General features: G+C 37.6%; 1 protein-coding gene across 2 annotated transcripts in view; it reads left to right on the plus strand.

The window, feature by feature from the left end:
* The first annotated feature begins 236 nt into the window (after positions 1 to 236).
* LOC134755756 (uncharacterized) overlaps positions 237 to 22,882 on the plus strand; it is a 92,410-nt gene continuing 69,764 nt past the window's right edge. The window contains exons 1-2 of one of the 2 annotated variants that reach the window (XM_063692330.1): positions 237 to 623; positions 4,614 to 4,721. The gene's annotated coding sequence lies outside the window, so the exon portion shown is untranslated. The remainder of the gene's footprint in view (positions 624 to 4,613; positions 4,722 to 22,882) is intronic. The other variant, XM_063692325.1, reaches the window with a different exon arrangement.

Raw genomic sequence — 22,882 nt, forward strand, 5'->3', positions numbered from 1 at the left:
AAAAATACGATAAGGAAGCTATCAGGCAGTTGGTTATCGGCTTGGCAAACATAGGACCAACGGTTCATGAATAGTTAAAAGCTGGGCATCTTAGGGCTCGAGTACACATGGCTCAATCCTGTAAAAACAAACAAAGTATACGCTTTAATGCAATAAATGTTTACGCGAGTACCACGGCATTAGTATGAACAGGCGTTGCGTAATCTTTTAGAGAGGGTTGTTGCATTCCTACAGATAAATTCGTTTCACGGATCGAGCAAGCTCTTCAGCAGTCCGTGTGAACTTTGGCTTATTGTGATGGAGGCATGCGCGGTGTGTGCCCGCCAGGCGGTGTTGGCATAGTCTCGTCCGGCGCGACTGGGACCGCCCGCCGCCTCGCGCCCACCGCGCGCGCTCCGGTAAAACTCGCCAATCGTAACCCGATTATTTCCTACAAGCACCTGCTGAATTTTAATGAACTTTTCAGTGCTTCTTGTGATTTAACGTAAGGAGTCGCAGTGAGATCTTTAAATAATTAACAGTGAGTAAGTAATCATAAGTGGGTGAAATCGTACGTGATTTTATTTGACATTTTTGCATCGGACATTGTTTATCCACGAACCGGCCGGCCAAGATTGCACGAGGTAAAATATTTACTTAACTATAAGAATTTTATTTAAATTAAAATATCAGTAAACCTATCATAAAAAATGTATTTATTTGTTTTCCTGTTTGAATACCTACGTGAAAGAGTCTTACAAAGTAAGTCGTACGTAGTAACAGGCGAAGGAAAGGAATTATTCTCTGTCATAATGAAAAATATCGCGCACGTGTTCCCCTCGGCTCAATCGAAAGCGGCTTACTTTCGTGATATATTTTTCACCAAGTACAGTGTACCAAACGACGTAATGGTAAATATAAGACATGTTCAATCCAATTTTGCCTTATTAATTTAAGTTTTCTGGAATAAAATATTGCAGTTTTGTTCAATAATGTTTAACAAACATTGCCTTATGGTCTCGCTACGCTACGGTATATGTTAACACGTAACAAATGACAGCGAGTGGCATGTGATGTTTAATTGATTAGGACGGGATTTCTTAGAGATTTATTGGTCTGTTTTTTTCGAAAATAAGACATCATCATATCTCCTAGGCGTTTTTCACGTTACATACGTCGTATAGGTACGTTACATTCTCGTAACTTATGTTGAAGTTGATAAGTACGCACCAAAATTAAAGACTAAAATTGAAAGAAAAATAACATGAACAATTGGGTTTTCCCTACACACTACCTACACAAAAGTGTTTATCATGTATATTACCTATAATCTGATATATACTTATAAGATTTTGGCAAAATTTCATTATTGGTACAAGCTTTTATTGCTGACTGTACTTTTCTTTCCACAGACAACAAATACTCGAGACAATTCTAAAAACCCCAAACACAATTAGGTTGCGTTGTTTTATCACAGAGTTCCTATGGCCACCAGGAGGTGGAACAGGTGGGAGTCTCCATCATCAGATCAGCTCCATGACGTACCATAATATTGCATTGTCATCCGACTTACACACGTATTCAAATTTTCAGCTTCACCGGAAACCGAGAAGTGGGGCAAATTAAACTTCCAAGATTTGACCCGTACATATATAGCTTGTAAAAACAAGTTAATAAAATGAGTAATTTAAGTCAAATTGTTTTGGTGTAGATTAAATATCTATAGTTAAATCTACGATAGTAATACATTTGAGAGAAAGATGATGACAATATTATACTTTGGAGCTTTTCACGCGTGGGTTCGAATCTTATCCTCGTCGCCATTATTGGTAGTAAAATAAAACGGTAAATTAATTAGTTATGGTTTATTGGGTAAACAATAAATGTTATAGCATACACCTAACCTACCTATACCTATATACTGCTAAAGTATGTACTACTACCAAAGATAGATATAACTCCGTAATAGATGGATACAGTCTATGGAAAAAACGTGCCTCGAAAATCAAGAAAATTTGATTCTCGTTCAGAGAGCGCTACTAGCTTTGGCCTACTGTCGTATAGATGGCGTTGACGGTTTCGTTTGTTATTTAACAATTTTAACGCATATCAGTGAAAGAACATGGGTCAAAATCATAAAAATAATTAATGCAAATAAAAAAATCATTTATCCATATTTAAATACATTTTATCGTATTTTTATAAATCTTCATTTTTAGTTTTAAAGTGTGTTGACAGATAGCAGTGAATTTACTGGGGTTACAAAATTTACTATGACAGTACCGCTCTAGTATAAGTTACTTTATGCTACTACTAAAGTTACTGTAGATATGTACCCAGTACTTACATATACCCGAACACGGAAGCATACTATAACGCAAATTCTCCGCTTAATTCAATCTGTCTGTTTGCTTTGAACTCCGGACGAAATCCGGTTTTAAATAACGTTTCGATTTAATCCCGAATCTCGATTTAGTCTCATCGCTTAATGATAATGCTTTTAGATTAATTTGTCTTGAAAGCCCACTGCGCTGTCCGCTGGATGCTGGTGCTGCGCGGAAGCGAAAACATTTCTCGGCAGTAATGACGCGCTGCAAAACAGCAGCAATAATGCTCGTGCAGCCGGAATCCAAACGTCACATTTATTTATATACCTTCTAAAGAATAAGTTTAACGACTAGGGTACCTCATTGTCGATCGTAAGGACGACCGACAATGAAGTACCCCCTAGTCGTTAAACTTTAAGCGTAGTTTTTTCCAAGTTATCGCAGGAATTTGCGACTTTTGTACAATACACATGATTATTTTAAGTGTCTAGAGACTGTTTCTGAACAAAACAAAATTTAATCAATTACAACTTGATTTACAAAATCATTGATATTTCGGAATCTATAAGCGACAATGCGGTGCCTTTTAATTGACGATGTCACATATATGGAAAGACATATAGTAATAATTCAGGCTATATACTCGTACGTCCCACCGTTGGGCACGGGCTTCTCTTATGCGCGAGAGGGCTTAGACTATGGTGTCCACGCTGACCCAATCGGGTTGGGGACTTCACGTAGGGTAGGTACACCTTTGAATTTCTTCACGGATGTATACAGGTTTCCTCGCGATGTTTTCCCTTACCGAAAAGCTAGTAGTAAATATTAAATGATATTGGATACATATTTTAAGTAGGCACACTTTTAATAAGTTTAAGAGCCTGTTATCGATTTTAGTCGCAAAAATGTAAAATTGATAGATTTAGTCGCTGAAATTGTACACCTTTTGATACGTTATAGAAGTAACAAGTACTGGTTTCTATTAGCGCGTCTTCTCATCTTGCCGTTTTACAGATCAATAGTTTGAAAACGGACTCACTAAATTAGTAATGATTTTTTTCTGATGGACATTTAGGTAAACGCGCGTAAAGCACTGATTTTGTCGCTCTTATTTGTAAATTTCGTAAAGTTTGGACGGCTAAAAATAGTAATTTTGTATTACACATATCCTGTACTCGACCTTTTACAGACTACATTTTTATTATTATGACTTTGAAGTAATGTAACCAGACTAGCCTTATGAACCGATTTTGCATGTACAACCAGCCTTAAAGTTTATAGTCTATAATGGTTCATTATTTTTAGTATGTGGGTATTTTTGCACTTTGTAGTTTATCCTCAGTCACCCGTTGACCACGAACGCTGTAAAGGGTTCGAAACGTCGGGATGTATTATAAATTCAATATACGCGATATAATCCGTTTTCATAGTTTTATTTCATGTGTAACTATCGCGGTAACCGAACACAATATTATGTAATTTTGATATTTAAACAATCTACAACATATGCTGAAACTGTTCTTATACATCATTCTGTATAATTTACCACCATAATTTTTTGATGAATTTTTAAAATCTCTTCTCTTTATATATTACCGGTGACGCACGCTCGCGACCTCATTATTAAAAGGCAAGATGAGATTATCATGAGAAGACGTGCTAATAGAAACCAATTCTTGTTATTTAGATATTACGTAACAAAACGTGCATAATTTCAACGACTAAATCTATCAATTTTACCTACATTTTTGCTCCAAAATCATATAAGGACGTGTTCCGATACATTTGGTCACTTTGACCTTCGTTATCTATTTGATGCTGACTGTACATATTTTGCATACTTATACATGCCTAAATAGATCTTCCAAGATTTAAGGCCCAGTAGGTTTGCAAATTCATCTCTCACTCTCACTGAGCGTAAGCGTGAGCGACTTGAGCGAGATGGATTGGCGCGTGCTCGGGACCGCGGATAGCATGTTTTTGAATTTAAATTTTTTGTATGTTTATAAGATAAAAAGGTAATCATTATATCCCAAGCATATTATTGCTCATTTTAGTTTTTGTACAAAATTTATTATACTTTTTAAAGTGCATTTTAGACCTATGTTCGTGATTTTTTCTATCGAGCTAAAGTCAAATACTCAGGAATCAATTAAATTTTTGGCAAACCGTATTGTGATATAAAAAAGCGTTACGACTTTTCAAAAACTTTGTTCTTTAGCCTACTGCACCTTAACACAAACAATGCTTGGTGAGGCGTTAGTCGTTCCAAATGAATGTGAAATATAATTGGTTAGGAGCTTTCAGCGTGTCTCAGTCTCCGCAGAAGAGTCAAGAGCCCTCCGTCAGGCGAGCGGCTCTGTCAAATGACTACAATGGAGAGGATTATTCACACGGCGCACGGACCACTTGGCAGTAAGATGCATTATCTTTTGTTAGCACCCCTTTGCGTCACTCGAGCGATAAAAACTCTGGGAAATAATATTTGTAATCATGAATGTTTTTGCAATTTTTGCCTTATCTACTCAGTGACGATCGAGTTATGGGCACTTACGTTTCTATCTTTTTGTACAAAAACCATCCTATTTGTAACTTTTTGTGTCACAATTCTACCGTGTATTCCGTAAGTAAAAGCAATCAATGGTAATATTGTTTGGTTCAAGTTTTGAACAGTGGATTGTTTTATTTTTTTATTATTTAGATATTTAATGTTTCTAGAGTTATTAGCACAAAGATGTCATTAAAAATCACCTTTAAATATTAACAACTGACAAAATAGTTATTTACGATACAAGTGCGGAAAAGAGGAAATTAGAAACAAATGGCGATACGCACTAGTGCGAGAAAGTAGCACCATATGTACTGTAAAAGTACTTTACAGTACATATGGTACTACTTTCTCGCACTAGTGCGTAAAAGAGCACTTTTCGTGCATATGTCGAAAGTTTAAAGGGCCATATGTACTGTAAAACGTTGTACGATACACGTGCGAATAGGTAATTCGCAACTCATGTCGATTAAAAACACTCCCTGCGGTCGTGTTTTAATTTATCGCCACTCGTTTCGAATTTCCTCTTTTCCGCACTTGTATCGTAAATAACTATTTCTTAACATCACATTCAAATGTAAGTACCTAATACCTACGTAAAGGGGCCCACTGACTATCAGTTCGCCGGACGATATCGGCCTGTCAGTTAGAACAAAAATTTGACAGTCCCGAACAACTGACAGGCCGATATCGTCCGGCGGACTGATAGTCTGTGGGCCCCTTAAGAATATGAAATCAACAGGTTAGCTATAATAAATGAAACTTTTTAATATTTGGGTAAAGGGGCCCACTGACTATCAGTCCGCTGGACGATATGTCAGTTAGAACAAAAATTTGACAGTTCCGAACAACTAATAGGCCGATATCGTCCGGCGGACTGATAGTCAGTGGGCCCCATAAGATACAACAACCCTGACGTAGCGGCTTCATTATTATCATTATCAACGTTGTCACATAACAATTAGGGCATTATTACACAATAGCCGTGTAGTACTTAGTTTACAATATGAAGTCTGATGTAGGTCAGTCAGCGTTCCGCTCGGGTAAATTCACCATTTCATTTGTCGCATAGAGAAGCACTTTCATTTTTTGTATGCAAGCGAGAGTGCCAAAAGTTTTGCGCACTGCGTCGCTTCCTCAAACTGAATATGTATGGGATGAAGTTGCCAATTCAAATTCGGATACTTTGTACATAGCAATACAACCATAAAGGGGCCCACTGACTATCAATCCGCCGGACGATATCGGCCTGTCAGTTGTTCGAAAGTGTCAAATTTTTGTTCTAACTGACAGGCCGCAGGCCTGCAGGCTATTGCCGGCAGGCAATAATCGCTTATGTGTGTGGACGTTATTGGCCTAGGACGGCAGGCCGCCCGATAAGGCAGGGAGACTGTAGGCGGACTGATAGTCAGTGGGCCCCTTTAATGTGTGGCCTGTTGCGATTAACTTACAGGCTGATATCGTCCGGCGAACTCTCAATTAAAGGGGCCCACTGACTATCAGTCCGCCGGACGATATTGGCCTGTCAGTTGTTCGGAACTGTCAAATTTTTGTTCTAACTGACAGGCTTATATCGTCCGGCGGACTGATAGTCAGTGGGCCCCTTTATATCAGACCGTTGCCGGCGGGCGGCCGTACGGCGGAGAACGGACGACTTTCAACTGCTAGTCTGTAGTCGCAGAGGTGGTAGCAGGCTATTGCCGGTAGGCAATAATCGCTTATGTGTGTGGACGTTATTGGCCTAGGACGGCAGGCCGCCCGATAAGGCAGGGAGACTGTAGGCAGACTGGTAATCAGTGGGCACCTTTAAATTGGAATTTACCGATTTATGTGTGAAATTGAATGGGTATTTTAAAGTTTGGTAAAAATATTCGAATGTAATTTAAGCATTTCTTAATTTGTTATACTAGCCTCCGTTGGTGCCCTTATACATGTATCAGATATTAGGGCACGGACGGAGATTAATTGATAACAATTTGTTATAAAATTAAATACCCAATAATATCAATAGAATAGCTAATTACATTATCTATAATGACATTTACAGGCCAATTCGAGTTTTAGTCATTCGATCTGTTTCCAATATGATACTGATCTGTCAGTCTCAAAAGTGACATTTTTTTTATACCACGTCGGTGGCAATCAAGCATACGGCCCGCCTGATGGTAAGCAGTTACCGTAGCCTATGGACGCCTGCAACACCGGAGATATTACACGCGCGTTGCCGACCCTTTAAAAACCTGTACACTCCTTTTTTGAAGAATCCCATACTGTAGCCCCTCGGAAAAACCTCGGCAGGGAGCTCATTCCACAGCCGAAGCGTACGCGGTAGGATATTCCTCTTAAACCGCACAGTACGCGACCATTTAGGTGCTAGGGGGTGAGGATGAACACCCTGCAGATGGCGAGCGGTGCGGTGATAGAAAGCGGCATTTTTTCAACCAAAAACATACAAACCAAATAAGTACAAAGTTTCAGAGCAATCTAGCTAGTCGTTTTTATGGGGAACCGAGCTTGCCGGAGACCCATAAGTAAAACATCGTCTAGTAATAAGAATATTTCACTGAAATACCTACATTTTTGAATAATCAGTCAAAATTATTTTTTTACCAAGGCATTTTGCGAAAACTAGTTTTGACTGAAAAATTCCAGTTAAAACTATGTAGTTTCCACCGAGGCCTAACGGAAAACTAGTCTTAATTAGTGAAAACGCGGTTTCACTAGGGGCGATACGGAAAACTAGTTTTAAGAAGGGAAAACGTGTTTTCAATAAAAACTGGTTTTTATGGTAACATATACATTGTTGATTACAAGTCCACATGTGTTTTTACAAGTGCGTTATTATGGTGCGTTATTAATAATAACAATTACCTTAGGGAAAACTTCTAAAATTTCATGGTTTTCCGAATATGTGACAATGATTTTGGGCATTCAAGGTCAGAAACTTGATTTTTACAAAAGCGGTTTGTCACTATTAAAATGTAAAATAAACCAGCCAACTCTCATGGTTATAATGGTAAATTGGTTTGTTTACACTTTTAACAATTTCTATTCAATTATGATACTTATACCAAGCAATCATTTCATATCCATGAATAAGGTCAAGCTGAAATGTTAGTATTCTACAGAATCGATTGTTTTTGGTGACATGCCAATATTTTATGTTGGTAGTTCAACTTTGACACTTAGGTCGGATGTATTTGCCAAATCGGGCTGCAAATAGTTCCCGGCAAGCATTTTATGAAGTAGGCATTTTTCCTATTGAAAGAAAATTTTTGCACATACCTCGAAGAATCATTAACGAAAAGTTTTAGTTTTATATTGTGAGGTAATTAAGGTGAAGTAGCTTCAGAGTAAAGTGGTCCCCTATGTTACCACTTTACTCTGAAATATTAACTTAATTTTACGAAAAATATAAATATAATGATTTTGGTTGTTTTATGTTATTTGAAGGTATTTTTTAAAATCTTATGTGAATTCGATACACAACTTAATTAATTATATAACCTGGGTAGAAAATAATCGCAGTTTTCTCTGAAATTGCATTTTTTTGCCCTAAAACTTAAAGCACTTCGTAATTTCATTTTTTTAATACTACGTCGGTGGCAAACAAGCATACAGCCCGCCTGATATTAAGCAGTCTCCGTATCCTATGTACGCCTACAACTCCAGAGGAGTTACATGCGCGTTGCCGACCATAACACCGCACCCTCGTTGAGCTCTCTGGTAACCTTACTCACCGGCAGGAACACAACACTATGAGTGGGGGTGTAGTGTGGTAGGGTCGTTATTACTTAATGTTTTATATTTATTTTTGTGTCGTATTATTTCTAATTTCACACTTAATGATTATATGTAACGTTCCATACCTTAAGCGTCCTTATGCACACGGAGCATGAGGACCCTTTAGGCAAGTAACGTCACATATGAACTCAGATTTTTTCCCAACTAAAATAATTAAGTAGGTAGATAATTAATATAACTGTAAGAAAGACGCTCGCGCCAGGTGCGCCACACAATTACATGCATTTTTGAAGTTGCTGCCCTAATCAAATAAATATTGTAGGAAGATAAAAATAAAAAAGTAATTAAAACACAATTTTTTCTACCTTTTTTAACACAACCGTAGATTGTGTTATTTATTATTTATGTAGAGGAAATTTGCTCGTAGCATACGTAGGCGTATGCAATCTGCACCATACTTCCTTAAAGTGCATCGGGCCGTCTTCAAACTTTACAAATTGATCTTAATCTGGGGGCACGATAGTGCCCCCGCCAAGACGAGCAAAGCGAAGCACAAGGCACTACCTACCTTTTATTGATGCGCTTCGTCGTTTTTTTGAACACTAATAACTTGGGTTTAGAATTCTGGATTAAGTATACCAGATGGACAAAATTTACGGAATATGATGACAATAGTGTACTTATTAAGCATTAAAAAATTCAGTTGCATAGCTCTTATACTTTACATTTTATCCATATCTAAAAAAAAACCCGATTTCTTTACTGACTCACTCACTCACTGATGATCATCAAAACTCTTAGGGTACTTCCTGAAGTCCTAGGAAGCTGAAATTTGTTATGTAAGATAGTATTAGTACACAAACTACAACAAAAATTAAAACTTGAAATGTTTAGCCCCTAAGGGGGTGAAAAGGAGGGTAGAATTTTGTATCGGGAATCAATAACCGCTGAGCCGCTTTAGTTGAGATTTGGTATGCAGATAGTTTTTGTTATAGGGAAGGATATAGAATAGTTTTCAATCCCAAAATCACACCGTTAGGGTGGAAAAGGGAAAAGTTTGTATGCGAAATCAGTAAAAAGCAGATTGTATAGAAGATGCCCAATATGCAGATACGAATTTCAGGATATTGAGTAAATCACCGCCAAACCCTTTAAATTAAGGGATGGAAGATTGTCATAAGCAACTTACAAAAAGAAGTGAAATCCCACCAAAAACATTTTCATGTGAAATGTTGCCAAGACGAAACCATAAGGCTCGCACTATCAAAAAGTTATCAGATCTCTTGTAGAGCCAAGGTTCTAACTCTACAAGCCCTAACTTCACAAACTGCACCTTACGCCCACGTGACGGTAGCGAAACGGCCAATTCACATATTTTGACTAAGGTGTAAAGTTTGTGAAATTAAGGCTAGTAGAGTTGGAAGCTTGGCTTTACAAGAGATCTGATAACTTAATAATAGTGCGAGCCTTATTGTTTCGTCTTGGCAACATTTTACATGAAAACGTTTTTGGTGGGATTTGATTTTTCACATTTTCTTTTATAATACTTGTGTGTAAGTACTATATAAAAGAAAATGTTCTTAGTTTAACAGGCCAATTGGAACGTAGAATCATATTGAAATCATATCAGTCAGCTGTCATTCGCGCGTTCGTTTCTCTTTGACTTGTCCGTACATTTATTAGTGCGAGCGAGACGCCCGCTTTCAATATTCAAATATCGGGTTGATGTCAGGTGCACATTCGAATTAGCTTGGATGTCAATGTCACTAGTTAGAATTGGGAATACGTACGACATCTTGCTCACGACGGCTTTTAAGCCTTTGCATTGTTTGATCAAAAGGCTTTACCAAAACGGTGCCATGTGGTTTGGTCAACGTCCGTTACAATACAGACTATGGCTTTATTGATAAACGCGCTACAAACCTCAATTAGTTGTTAATCGTATGTATTTCTAAGAAATTGATAATACATAAATTAACTAAACAAGGCTTGTAAAGTTTTATGAAAATAGGGGTAATACTTTAAATATAAGAACCACAACAAGAAGAACAGAAGAAAATTATGAAAGTAACACAGACTATAAGAGAGAGCTCAATTTGTTTTTGTTTAGACTATCAATTTTCGCATTGCATAAAAATATTTACTTTTTGTAAACATTTACTTTACCTACGGCTGCATGTGAGGTTTTTTTTTCGTTGAATGTAATATTTTGTCACCATATTCGACCTTGTAGGAATAAGAACAAATTTACCAATATTTTACTTCTGATTTTTCCACGTGGTGTGGTAATTCTGTGTAGCTTGGGTGAAAAGAAAGTGTCGTTAAACATGTCGAAATAATCGAAAACAACTCACTCGTTTAACATATTTTGGTTGTAAGCATAGAAACAATTTTTCTTTTGATCAAACGCCATTACAAAATAGGTATTCACTTACTAAATAAAAGGGGAATGTTTTATTCCCGCGAAGCATAAATCTTCTGGTTTGAAATTTCGTTTTTTCGACATCAAAGGGCCCGGTAACGCATACAAATAGATTGTTTTCATTTTCTTGTTTTACTTTTTTCCTACCTATAGATATGTAATTATGCTGCTTACAGAAAATTATGCAAATTAACGTTGTTGATGACACTTCATTAGACTTTTTAAGGGGTTGCGACGTGACCGAAAGATAAAGAGCGTTTTCACATTGTCCGATCCGATATCGGATGTAGGATCCGACATCCGCGTAGCAAGGCCGTCTCTAGTAGACGCACACTACAACATTACAAACATTATGCCTACACTAGCTTTTGCCCGCGACTTCGTCTGCGTGAAATCAGTAACAGCAGCTTGAGTAAGTTTAGCGTCTGGATAAAGTGTGATAGCAATCATTCAATTTGAGCATAAGCTTAATTATTTGACATCAATTATCAGGCAACTCATAAAATCTCTCAATTTCACCCTCCTTTTCACTCTCTTTAGGGATGATTCCCGACATAAACACTATCCTATGTCCTTCCCCGGGACTCAAACTACCTCTATGCCAAATTTAACTAAATCGGTTCAGCGGTTTAAGCGTGAAGAGGTAACACACAGACAAACAGACTTTCGCATTTATAATATTAGTATGGCTATGGATATACGCACACAAACAAATATTATCGGTCCGACAGCTGACGGGGGGCTCCGACATGGCTGAATTTATCGGAACCGCCTTTCCGATATCGGATTTCGGAAGGCGCCTATGACAAAAACAGCTCTAGGAGAGTGCCATTGGTATTAGGTAAACACATACCTATATATTACTTCCTTCCGACATCCGATATCGGACCTGACAATGTGAAAACGCTCTAACTTCTCAGCTATACATATACAATCACTTTACGGTTGTAAACGAGCCTAACCCTAGGGTCACGCTAAAACGATCCGAACGCTTCGCTCGAAGCTGCTTGCACCGTCAAGCACCATACACTTGTTTATATATTACCAAGCAAGCAAGGAAGCATTATTATCGTGACCAAAACTTACATGCGAATTCTGATTTTAATAACAGGTTATGAATTGGATCATACATACATACATACATATAATCGCGCCTATTTCCCGGAGGGGTAGGCAGAGACCACGGATTTCCACTTGCTACGATCCTGACATACCTCTTTCAATATCATTTGAATTGGATCAGATGCATAAATAATCAATCTAATTCATAACCCGTTATTAAAATCAGAATACCTACGCCTGATACAGGAGGGTGCCAAACTCCGTGATACCTAACTAACTGCGATCTTCAAAGGACTAAGTAGAGCAAAAAAAAAGTTTGATTTGACACAAGTGAAACTAAATTAGTTTTGACTTGCAAAATTTTCAACAAATATAAAGTTGAGTTGTCTTCGTAAAATTATGATCACGGGGCCGCTGGGGAAATGTCATATTATAAAGTTTGAACATTTCCACAGCGCCGCGCCGCGCCGCGCCGACTAAAAACAATTTACTGCGACCTCACTTTGCGAAATCGTCAATTTAAAGTTTCTTGTCACATTGTACGCGGGTTCAATAAGGGATGCCCTTATTTATTGATATTTTCAGAAGTTGAGGTGTTTGTAGTAACAGTCCGTACTTGAAATTTCATGTTGATTTTGAAATATGCTTCAGTGTTCCACAATTCGGAGAAATTGTAATTTAAAGTTACGATCCAGACAAAATAGCTTTTCAAGTTGAGATTTCCAGTAACATTGATGCGAATCTTTTTTTTATAATAGGACTATATTACACAAAAGGATCATTACCGACTAGACCAAGAGCCTGTATTGTTTAAGACTTTTATCAGTTTTTAGTTGATTCACGATTTCTATATTTCTAATACGTCCATAATGTTTATTTGGGGTCGCCGTCATCGAAAACGATGAGGAGGACTATATATTTCTAATAACAAGTTATTAAGCGAAGTTTACAAAAACCAGTTATGAGTTACCTACAATATAACATTCATTGCATAATTTATACTTAAAAACCCGCCAATTCGAGCAAAACATGCAAAAGGGACCTTATAGTTATACCCTCTTTTCTCAAAGCCATTCACGGCATCCCCCCCTCCCCCTCTAACTTCGCTAGGCATATTAAGCGACATAATGAAACACATTTTTTAGTTAATAGGTACTTGCAATCGCACACGGTGCTGTAGGCCCTCAGCACACGGAGCGTAAGCGTAAGAGACGCGTAAGCGTTTCGCAATACGCGCGTAGAACGAGAGCGCTACGAGCACGTACAAGTTCCAACAAGTCCGCGCACGAAACGTCGTCTTAGCGTAGCGTATGAGATTTTTGTCGTCATTACGACAGGCATAGCGTAATACAGGCTTAAAAACAAAACTTCTGATTCTGACATAATCAAACAATAAAAAATCTTCTTCATCTGACGAGAAAGTAAGATCGTCGATACATCCGTCGAAGACATCTGACGCCATGATTTCAAGTAATGACATTTCACTTATAAAACGATTACGCTCTTTCGCACAAACCTGTAATTTTTATGCTGTGCTTTTTCGCGTACGTATAATGTTCGTACTAAGATCGCTGAAGTTTTTATTTAATAGTGGGTTGGACTTATTACAATTTTTCTGTTTCACAAACCTCTAGGTACTCCACTTAAAACGTTGTGTGTTGAATTCGTATACATTAAAGTAACATAAATATACTGTAGTACATCGGAACTCCAGTGATAACGACGCATTTAGGTAGTCTAATGGCGGACTTAAACAGCCCCGCGCCAGTGCAACTCCGAGCGGAAATATATGGCGCTTTCATAAAATCTGAGGTGTCATTTCCTTTTGAATAGTTCGTTATATCTACGCGGGGTCGCTGCATAAAGTCTCAGGTTATTCAGGTTATTACGGCGACGCGATCCGTCGTTGCGGGGACGACGAGTTATAAAGGGAACACTAAATCTCACCCTTATTGACAAATGACATCCCTCGTTACAATACCGTGGATATCGTTTTCCATATCCGTCGTATTTTATACATTTCCTCCCTATTTTGGTGCCATATGATCGTAAACCTACACAACTGTATAGACACTAATACGCTCTTGCCTATATGTATTGAATATTATGGCGGTATGGGCTTTCCCGACAAATTGGGCTCAAGTTTCTCGTATTTTGTTTTATTAGGGTTCCGTACCCAAAGGGTAAAAACGGGACCCTATTACTAAGACTCCGCTGTCCGTCTGTCTGTCACCAGGCTATAGCTATATCTCATGAACCGTGATGGCTAGACAGTTGAAATTTTCACAGGTGACAGTCAAGGGCATAAATATATATACATTCCCAAAGTTTCAAAAATATGTGTACGCTCTTACACCTTAGACAATAAAGTCGTGGTCACATATTTTTGAATTTTGAGCAATTTGTCTGGATCGATATTTTTTCCTTCGACTGTACTGTTGCTATAGAGTAACTTATACTAGAGCGGTACTGTCATAGTAAATTTTGTAACCCCAGTAAATTCAATGCCATCTGTCGACACACTTTAAAACTAAAAATAAATATTTATAAAAATACGATAAAATGTATTTAAATATGGATAAATGATTTTTTTTATTTGCATTAATTATTTTTATGATTTTGACCCATGTTCTTTCACTGATATGCGTTAAAATTGTTAAATAACAAACGAAACCGTCAACGCCATCTATACGACAGTTGACCAAAGCTAGTAGCGCCCTCTGAACGAGAATCAAATTTTCTTGATTTTCGAGGCACGTTTTTTCCTTAGACTGTATCCATCTATTACGGAGTTATATTTATCTTTGACTGTTGCCTAGGGTGTTTCATTTTTCCGAATTTTCGATTTTCATGTGACTTCGCTCGAATTCTTGTTCTCGCTGATGAAAAAATGTTATATTCCAAAAATAATAATCGGTCAATATTTAGAGGTTGCACAACATCAACAAAGATACTCTCATATAACCAACGACTCTATAGCAGTAGATAGAAAAAGCTTTAAGCGGCTACCATCAAAGTGGAGAGTTATGTGTTACTGAACCCTCTATCCATACTATCCATACTATCCATACTAATATTATAAATGCGAAAGTCTCTCTGTCTATCTGTCTGTCTGTGTGTTCCCTCTTCACGGTTAAACAGCTGAATCGATTTAAATGAAATTTGGCATAGAGATAGGTTGAGTCCCTGAGAAGGACATAGGATAGTTTTTATCCCGAAAACCATCCCTTAAGAAAGTAAAAAGCGGGGTGGAATTGAGATAATTAATGAAGTGTCTGCTAATTTGTGTGCATAATATGCTCAAATTGAATAATTGCTATAAGACTTTCTCCAGGCGCTATTCTTACTCTTGCTGGGGTTACTAAGTCCACGCAGACGAAGTCGCGGGCAAAAGCTTGTATATAAATAAATTTAAAAATTTGTAGACGCTGGGACGGAAAATGACGATGGGAATATTTGCTACCACATATCCTCAACGAATTACCTGAAGTAACTTTTAGTAATATTAGTAACAACCCACATAAATGTAAACAAATATTAAAAGCCAAATATCTTAGTTAAATAAATTATATGTTCGTCACACTTAAAGGAATGTCTCATATCACGAAGGCGGATAATTAACAAACATGATTGCCGACTTCGTGAAATGAAATACATACTCCATAGCTTAAAAAAAAAAAAGATAAGATAGTATTAAGATTAAGAGCGATTACAGCGGCAGTTAAGCCTTAGGGGGCTTTGTTCGCTGTCATAGTTTTTAGAATGTATATACTTTGTGTTAATAAATAAATGAAAAAAAAAAAGTAGGAAACTTGGAGTTTGGTTACTTGATAAATGTTCTAATTAGATGCAGTTTTTTCATTCAAATTTAGTATTATGTAATTATATTTTATTATTTTATAACATTGTCACTTTTATGGGGTTCTCACTCTACCTTTTCAATTTGTGCAACCCCTAAACGTCATTCCCTTGAAATTTAGATAGTTAGATAAGTCTTTGTAAAAAACTGCTTATAAAACCTTTTTTCGGTAGATGGCATTAGCACTGTCTGGCACAATCTCTCAAACGAAAAATGTCAAAAATGCTTACGTATGATTATTACCTATTTCCAAATTTTGGTTTTATAAATGGTTTATTGACTTTTTAAAAAACTTATCAAACGGCCCTTGTAGTTTTTAGTTTAGGGAGACTCGATTGGTAAGCAAAGTCAGGAAAAATATCACAACTTTTTTTTCTCCATACAAAAGTGAAACTTACTGTTGCCGCTATAACAATAAATTACTAAAAAGTACGGAACCCTCGGTGGGCGAATCCGACAGGTAACTCATGGTGTAGCTACACTATCACAGTATACCTACACCAGTTAAGTAATTGATTAAAATCTCGGACTTATCTTGTAGGTTGTAGCCGCTAATGCAAGCGAAATAACAGTAAAAGAAGCCAACAATATAAGGGAATACCTGTTCAACATTTTTAGTTCGTATATATATTTATCGTGTATTATAAATGGCAGTCGTTTGGTAACACACAATTGTTCACTGGGTATAATATATCTACGTTTTATTTTCTTTTAAACCTCTCATCGCATATCAACAAATAATTCACGCAGTTAATCTACCGTGAGCGGGTATAATTCATTGCTCAATGGTTTACGCTAAATGTAGGAGTTCTAATCTCTGCCTTATCGCAATCGAGCAGAGTGCATGAGTCCGTCAACGGTTTCCCATGTTCTCAATACAAACGGAAGAATTTATTACAACAACTCTTCATATAGGTACGTACGGACCCTTTTATGGAATATGTCATGAATCACCCGGATGAACCCGCGCGCCTTTGACAAAAGCTTTCATAAATAAATAAATGTACATACATTCATGGAGTTTATCCTTTTTTTTTCATTTACATAACTCATTGAAATGATACCCTCTATGTAAACTATAGAGACATGACAGATGTGTGGTGGCAATCAATTCGGTTTTGTGGTCTATTTGACAGGTTCAAAACTATGAGGAGTAATATTGAAAATAATCGTAGTTTGGTTAATTTTATTGTGGGCACGAAAGTAGGTGAATAATAAAAATGTAACAAAAATAAAAGTAAATTTTCGCCATTTTTAGGGTTCCGTACTTCAAAAGCAAAAAACGAAACCCAGAATCACTGCTGTCCGTCAATCTATCTGTCCGTCCCGTCCGTCTGTCTGTTAAGACCCTTTATCTCGGAAACGCGTGGAGGCATCGACTTGAAATTAAAACCATATATCAATTACTTAGGTCTACAGTCCCTTGAAGGCTGTAAAAAAATCAAACATCTAAGTTAACGTAAAAAAAGATACGTATATTTTGGCACTCTAGAGTTAATCAAAATTTATCAAAATGGCCGTCGAGGTTCATTTACGTTTCTCGTCTGTCTGTATTTGGGTCTGGGCGACTAACATACCTGTACCAAATTCTAACACATAATATATGTATAATTATAATCAGGCATCGTAAACTGCGAGCGAAATCCATTGAAATGACGTATGACAACCAGTTACAACGTTACAACCCTAGTACTTCAATGGATTTCGCTTGCAGTTTACGATGCCTGATTATTATACATGTATGTATTGTATTTATTTTTCCCCTCTGGGTTGGAAGGTCAGATGGCAGTCGCTTTCGTAAAAACTAGTGCCCTCGCCAATTCTTGGGATTAGTTGCCAAGCGGACCCCAGGCTCCCATGAGCCATGGCAAAAATGCCGGGACAACGCAAGGAAGATGATGATGACATGTATGTATTGTGCATACGACTTATTTTTCTTCTACCTAAGCCTTTTCCCATTATCTGGGATCGGCTCTCCTTGTCCTTTTTCTCCACACTGGACGATTTTGTGCAGTTCCGGCGTCAATATTTGTGTTTTTCAGGTCATTTTAGACCGTTGCCAGCCATGTAGCAGTAGGGCGTCTTCCACGGCCTCGTTTCGTCGTTAGTAGATCCAATGACGCTCGTACCATGTGATCAGAAGACCGCCTGAGTACGTGACCGTACCAGCGTAGTCGCTTTTCCTTCAGCTTTTCTTCACTAGGAGCGATTTTAAAACTGCCTCTTAGCATTCGTTACGGATCCTATCCCTCCGGGTGACTCCAGCTGACCAGCGAAGTATGCGCATCTCTGTTGTACGCAGTTTTTAAATCTGTTTTTTAAGTAAAACTTCTTGTCACTCGGATTTTTTTTCTGACGGAAGTAACACTTAGTAGTGACGCACGCACAATAGGACACACGTCAAAGTGCCAACATAAACGTCACCGTAAAGATTACACGCACACACTTTTTTTTGTTGATGCCCAGAATTCGGTTTCATAAAGAATGGCGGGTCGCACTGCGGTTTTATTTAATTTACCCTTTACTTTTAAAGGCATTCTGTTATCACACATAACACCGGTCAACTGCCTCTACTTCATCCAGCCTACTGTGGTACTATGAGTGACATCTCTATCAATTTTACCATCGTTGCTGATTATCGACCCTAAGTATTTAAATTCTTTCACTGTAGACATCATTTATATAGAGTTTTATTGAGTTGGGATCTGTAGTACCATCAAACAAACATGACATTCTGTTTTCTTACGGCTTACTCTGAAACCATTTTCCTCTTATGATTGAGTCGAAATGCTTAGTTGATTTGGGAGGTCTTAGACATTATCTGATATTAGGGTGACGTTATCAGCATACAAGATGTGCCATGGCACTGGTTTTTGGTGAGCCCTTGCTAGGTAATCTATGGTGACGTTAAATAATAACGGGCTTAATATTGACCCTTGATGCACTCCGTTGCTTATTTCAAACTTTTCACAAGTTCCAGCTGGACAAACTATCTGGGTGGTGACATTGGTATACATATCCTGTATTAGGTTTATAGAACTTTATTTTCTCAAAGAAATTATACATTTCACTTCAGAGAAACTTAACTACAGCAGAACTAAATATAAATAATCAGTAAGTATAGCGAGTGCATTAATGCTATATACTATATACTGTTCAGGTACTTCATGGTTTATGGTATCTCAATGCTTCCCAGATAAGTTCGCGTGGGACATGATCGAAGGCCTTTTCTAGGTCGATAAAGATCATATGCAAATTGGTGTTGTTGATGGCTTTAGCTTTTTACACTAATATTCGAATGGCCTGAATCGCGTCGGAAGTGCTCCTGCCAGCAACAAAGCCACATTGATTTTGAGTCAGCTGTACGATATCTTTTAGTATGTTATTTAATATACGTTCCCACGTTTTGAACGCATGTGACATTAGTTGTATTCAAGCGGTAAGCGGAGCTATTGCTCTAAAATTATTGCAATCCCTACCCCATGTAAACTGCAACCACTAATGTTTCCTTTCCCTTTATAAAATTAATTAATTAAAGACTATTTAGATACATTAATTTCGCAATGCAAATTAAGTATACCGACAAGTACCTACTTAGAGCGCTTGGCCCGTTAAAGGTATTTATCTCTTGTGCAGTATTCTGGTGATTCAGTTGAGTGGAAATATCTGAGGTACAAGGGTATCGAATATACCACAGTTCAGTCTGAAAGGATTAAGTCGATTGGAAGTAATCGTCTTTTCTTCTGATAATATTACTGAGGGCGTTTGTAAACGTCTCTTATCTCTGATCTTGCTTGGCGGGATGGATTGACGTTATAGTGATTGGATTATATTTGTCTTACTGTTTCCGAGATATATAATTTTGGGGGAAATATAATGCATGCATTATTTGTCATAGAGTTAGTGATGAATCAGACACCGCAAAGTAGTTCAAATTTAAGTTACAAGATTTGAATCATAATATATACAACGTACAGATAGAAACAAATTGTGCGAAAATAAAAAGCAATCAGATAATTTTAAAGGAAAAGCTATTTAGGTACAATCAACAGCAGAAATAACTAAGCGAACGAGGTATTCAAAATAATCTGAATACAACTTTACTGTTAAGTTTTAGGGTACATTCAATCGGCTGCGCCCACATTGCTTAGTCAACTAGCGTGCGAAATTACGAAATGTATTTGTTGATATCATAAATTTGTGTACAGCGACCTGCAAAAGTGCATGGCCACATTATGAATGAAATCCATTCATAAAGTGGCCATGCAATATTGTGACTGGGTTTAGGTACATAAAAAGTAAGTAAATGATAGATTATTATTATAAGTACGTGCTAAATATTCAAGAAATTAATGATATCGGAATTTACACACCAGCGAATCGTGTCTCAACTTTCTTCGCCGCACAACTAGTCGAGGGTCGAGGCAGATCTTCTCTTACATAATGCAGTCCACTCCACTCAATAACGTACCTATCTAACACAGCACGGTATGTTAAAGTGAAACGTTACAAGTGCAAATCCCCCCATAGGTAGCGTGATGTGTGACAATGGGCGAGCAAACTGCATGAGTGCATGAGAGTTCACCATTTTGCTGAGTAAAATGTTCGCGTCTGAGATTTGCTATACCAATAAAATGTGCAGCAACTTTTATAAAACAATAGAGATGGTAAATAATCTAATATCTATTTTTTTTTGCAAAAAAGGGTTTCCAATATTTCCTTTTTGTGTTTGCCAGCATTTTCATTTATATATTTCATTTTGGTTGATTTGCCTTATCCAAATACCTGTTGCCTATTTCTATAAGTCAATTTTAGAATGACTTTTAAACATTACATTAACGTTGATATTAGGTACATTATATCATCCATACATCTTATAAAACTAAGTCCCCCGCCGCGTCTGTCGGTATGTCTGTATGTTCGCGATAAACTCCAAAACGACTGAACGAATTTTCATGCGGTTTTTCACCTATCAATAGAGTGATTCTTAAGGAAGGTTTAGGTGTATATTTTTTTAAGGATAACCCGTGCGAAGCCGGGGCGGGTCGCTAGTATAAAATAAATATCACTCAGATGAACATCATTGGGACACGATGTTATATTTGCTCTTTAATTACTCAGTGTGTGGGACGCCTACAAGGGTACTCAATATCATGCTATTTTACTTTTCGACATTTTCCAACGTTACAAAAACTAGTAATATATGTTATACCACTTTATTGCGTAGCACAATATTACGTTAACACTTTTTGTCGTTTGAAGCTTTTATTGCAATACTTTATTGTGTACCTTTGTAGGAAGAATAGGGAGCTGGAGGAGCTGGTTGCGGTGCCCAATTGGCGAGATCAAAGCCCCACGACTCCGCTCACCTAGAGAGGATGGGAGAGGAGCGTGCTGTTTGAAGAGCGTATGTGGGGCACCCGGGCGGAAAACGTCCATCTGGGCGCCCCAGATACCGCTGGAGTGACGAAGCCCTAAAAGACCTATCCGCTCTCGGAATACCCAACTGGCGTGAAGTGGCGCAGAATAGGCCAGAGTGGCGCTCTCTTGTGTCAAAGACCAAGATCCTTTTTGGGTCACTGATCCAGTAAAGTACCTTTTCTCAAAAATGGACGGCAAAGTCGACGTTGCCGGTTAAAAAGTAGGTCGCGAAGTACGTAGTTTATGGTCAGTCAAAAAATTAAAAAGTTAAAAACATTGCAGTCTCGATTTCGGGACTGCAATGTTGCATACAAATTCCATTATTTGTCGAGTTCCAAACTTTTTAAAAGTTCAAGTGGCCATATCAAATGAAGGCAGAGGTCCATTAAACAGCCAAGCAGATGATCAGTACTTATTATTATAATGTTGGTACCGCGACTATTTAGGTGTCTCAAATAGGTTGGCGTATTTTCAGCAGAAAAATACACTTCTATTTTTAATTAAAAAAATAAAAAGGCGTCAAAGCAAATCTTTTTACTTTTTTCTGTGAAAACGTATACATAAGAACGTTGGTTCTGTAAAATATTTCTACTATATTTGTATTTATTGCGCCATTTTTGAGAAAAGCACTATATATGACTCGGCTGGAAGGCTACTTGCTGGCTTCGGATTCAATTAAACGGACTCCCAAGGTCGTCCGTTTAAAACGAAACCTCAGCCAGCAAGTAGCTACTTCCGAGCCTCGACAATAATGTACTATTTGTACTCACATTCATGCAATAAAAAAATATGAATTAAGATCTAGCAAAACATTACGGTTTTATTAAGTCTCGTCTCAAAACACATACTAAGAGCATTCAATTTGATATTCGATTTCTTAGTTAATAAACTGATATTCAGATTTTGAAACTAGAGCCATTTCCTTTACCGAGAATATTAAGTTAAGCACCGATCTACCGTCAAATACTTGAGCAAATGCAGATCTCGCTGGATTCCCTTAGGACGTGGTCATCTTCAATTCTCTGCGGAAGTGATGAACGGAATCGGCAAGTAAAAGGCATTAAATCTGTCTGGAGCGTTCGATTTGCATTGGGAAAATTGCATTTTCGAGTCGTCGGCGACAAGGAGGCGGCTGCAAATGTTTGCGACGCTGGCAAAAGCTTTGCTTTAGGATTTTGCTCCGTTTTGTTGGCGATAGCACGGCGACTAATGTGTGTTCTCGGGACCGTGCAACCTTACGGAATAGGGGATAAGTGCTTGATATTGAAACGGTAAGATTAAATAAAAATTCCTCGGGTAAGGCTATAGTTGGCTAAAATGATCTATTAAATACTGAAGAACCTGGTACATACCTAATATATATAATATATAATATATGTATATAATATAGAAGGAAAGTTATAACACTTGTTTACTCATACTGTGTAAAATTAATAAGTTTTGTTAGGTTTTTAATTCGGTGCGATGTTTGTTCTTTTTAGTGTTCCCCGATTTTTCATACATGGCTGATGGGATTAGTT

Source organism: Cydia strobilella, chromosome 3 (assembly GCF_947568885.1).
Source record: "Cydia strobilella chromosome 3, ilCydStro3.1, whole genome shotgun sequence".
NCBI classification, from domain to species: Eukaryota; Metazoa; Arthropoda; class Insecta; order Lepidoptera; family Tortricidae; genus Cydia; species Cydia strobilella.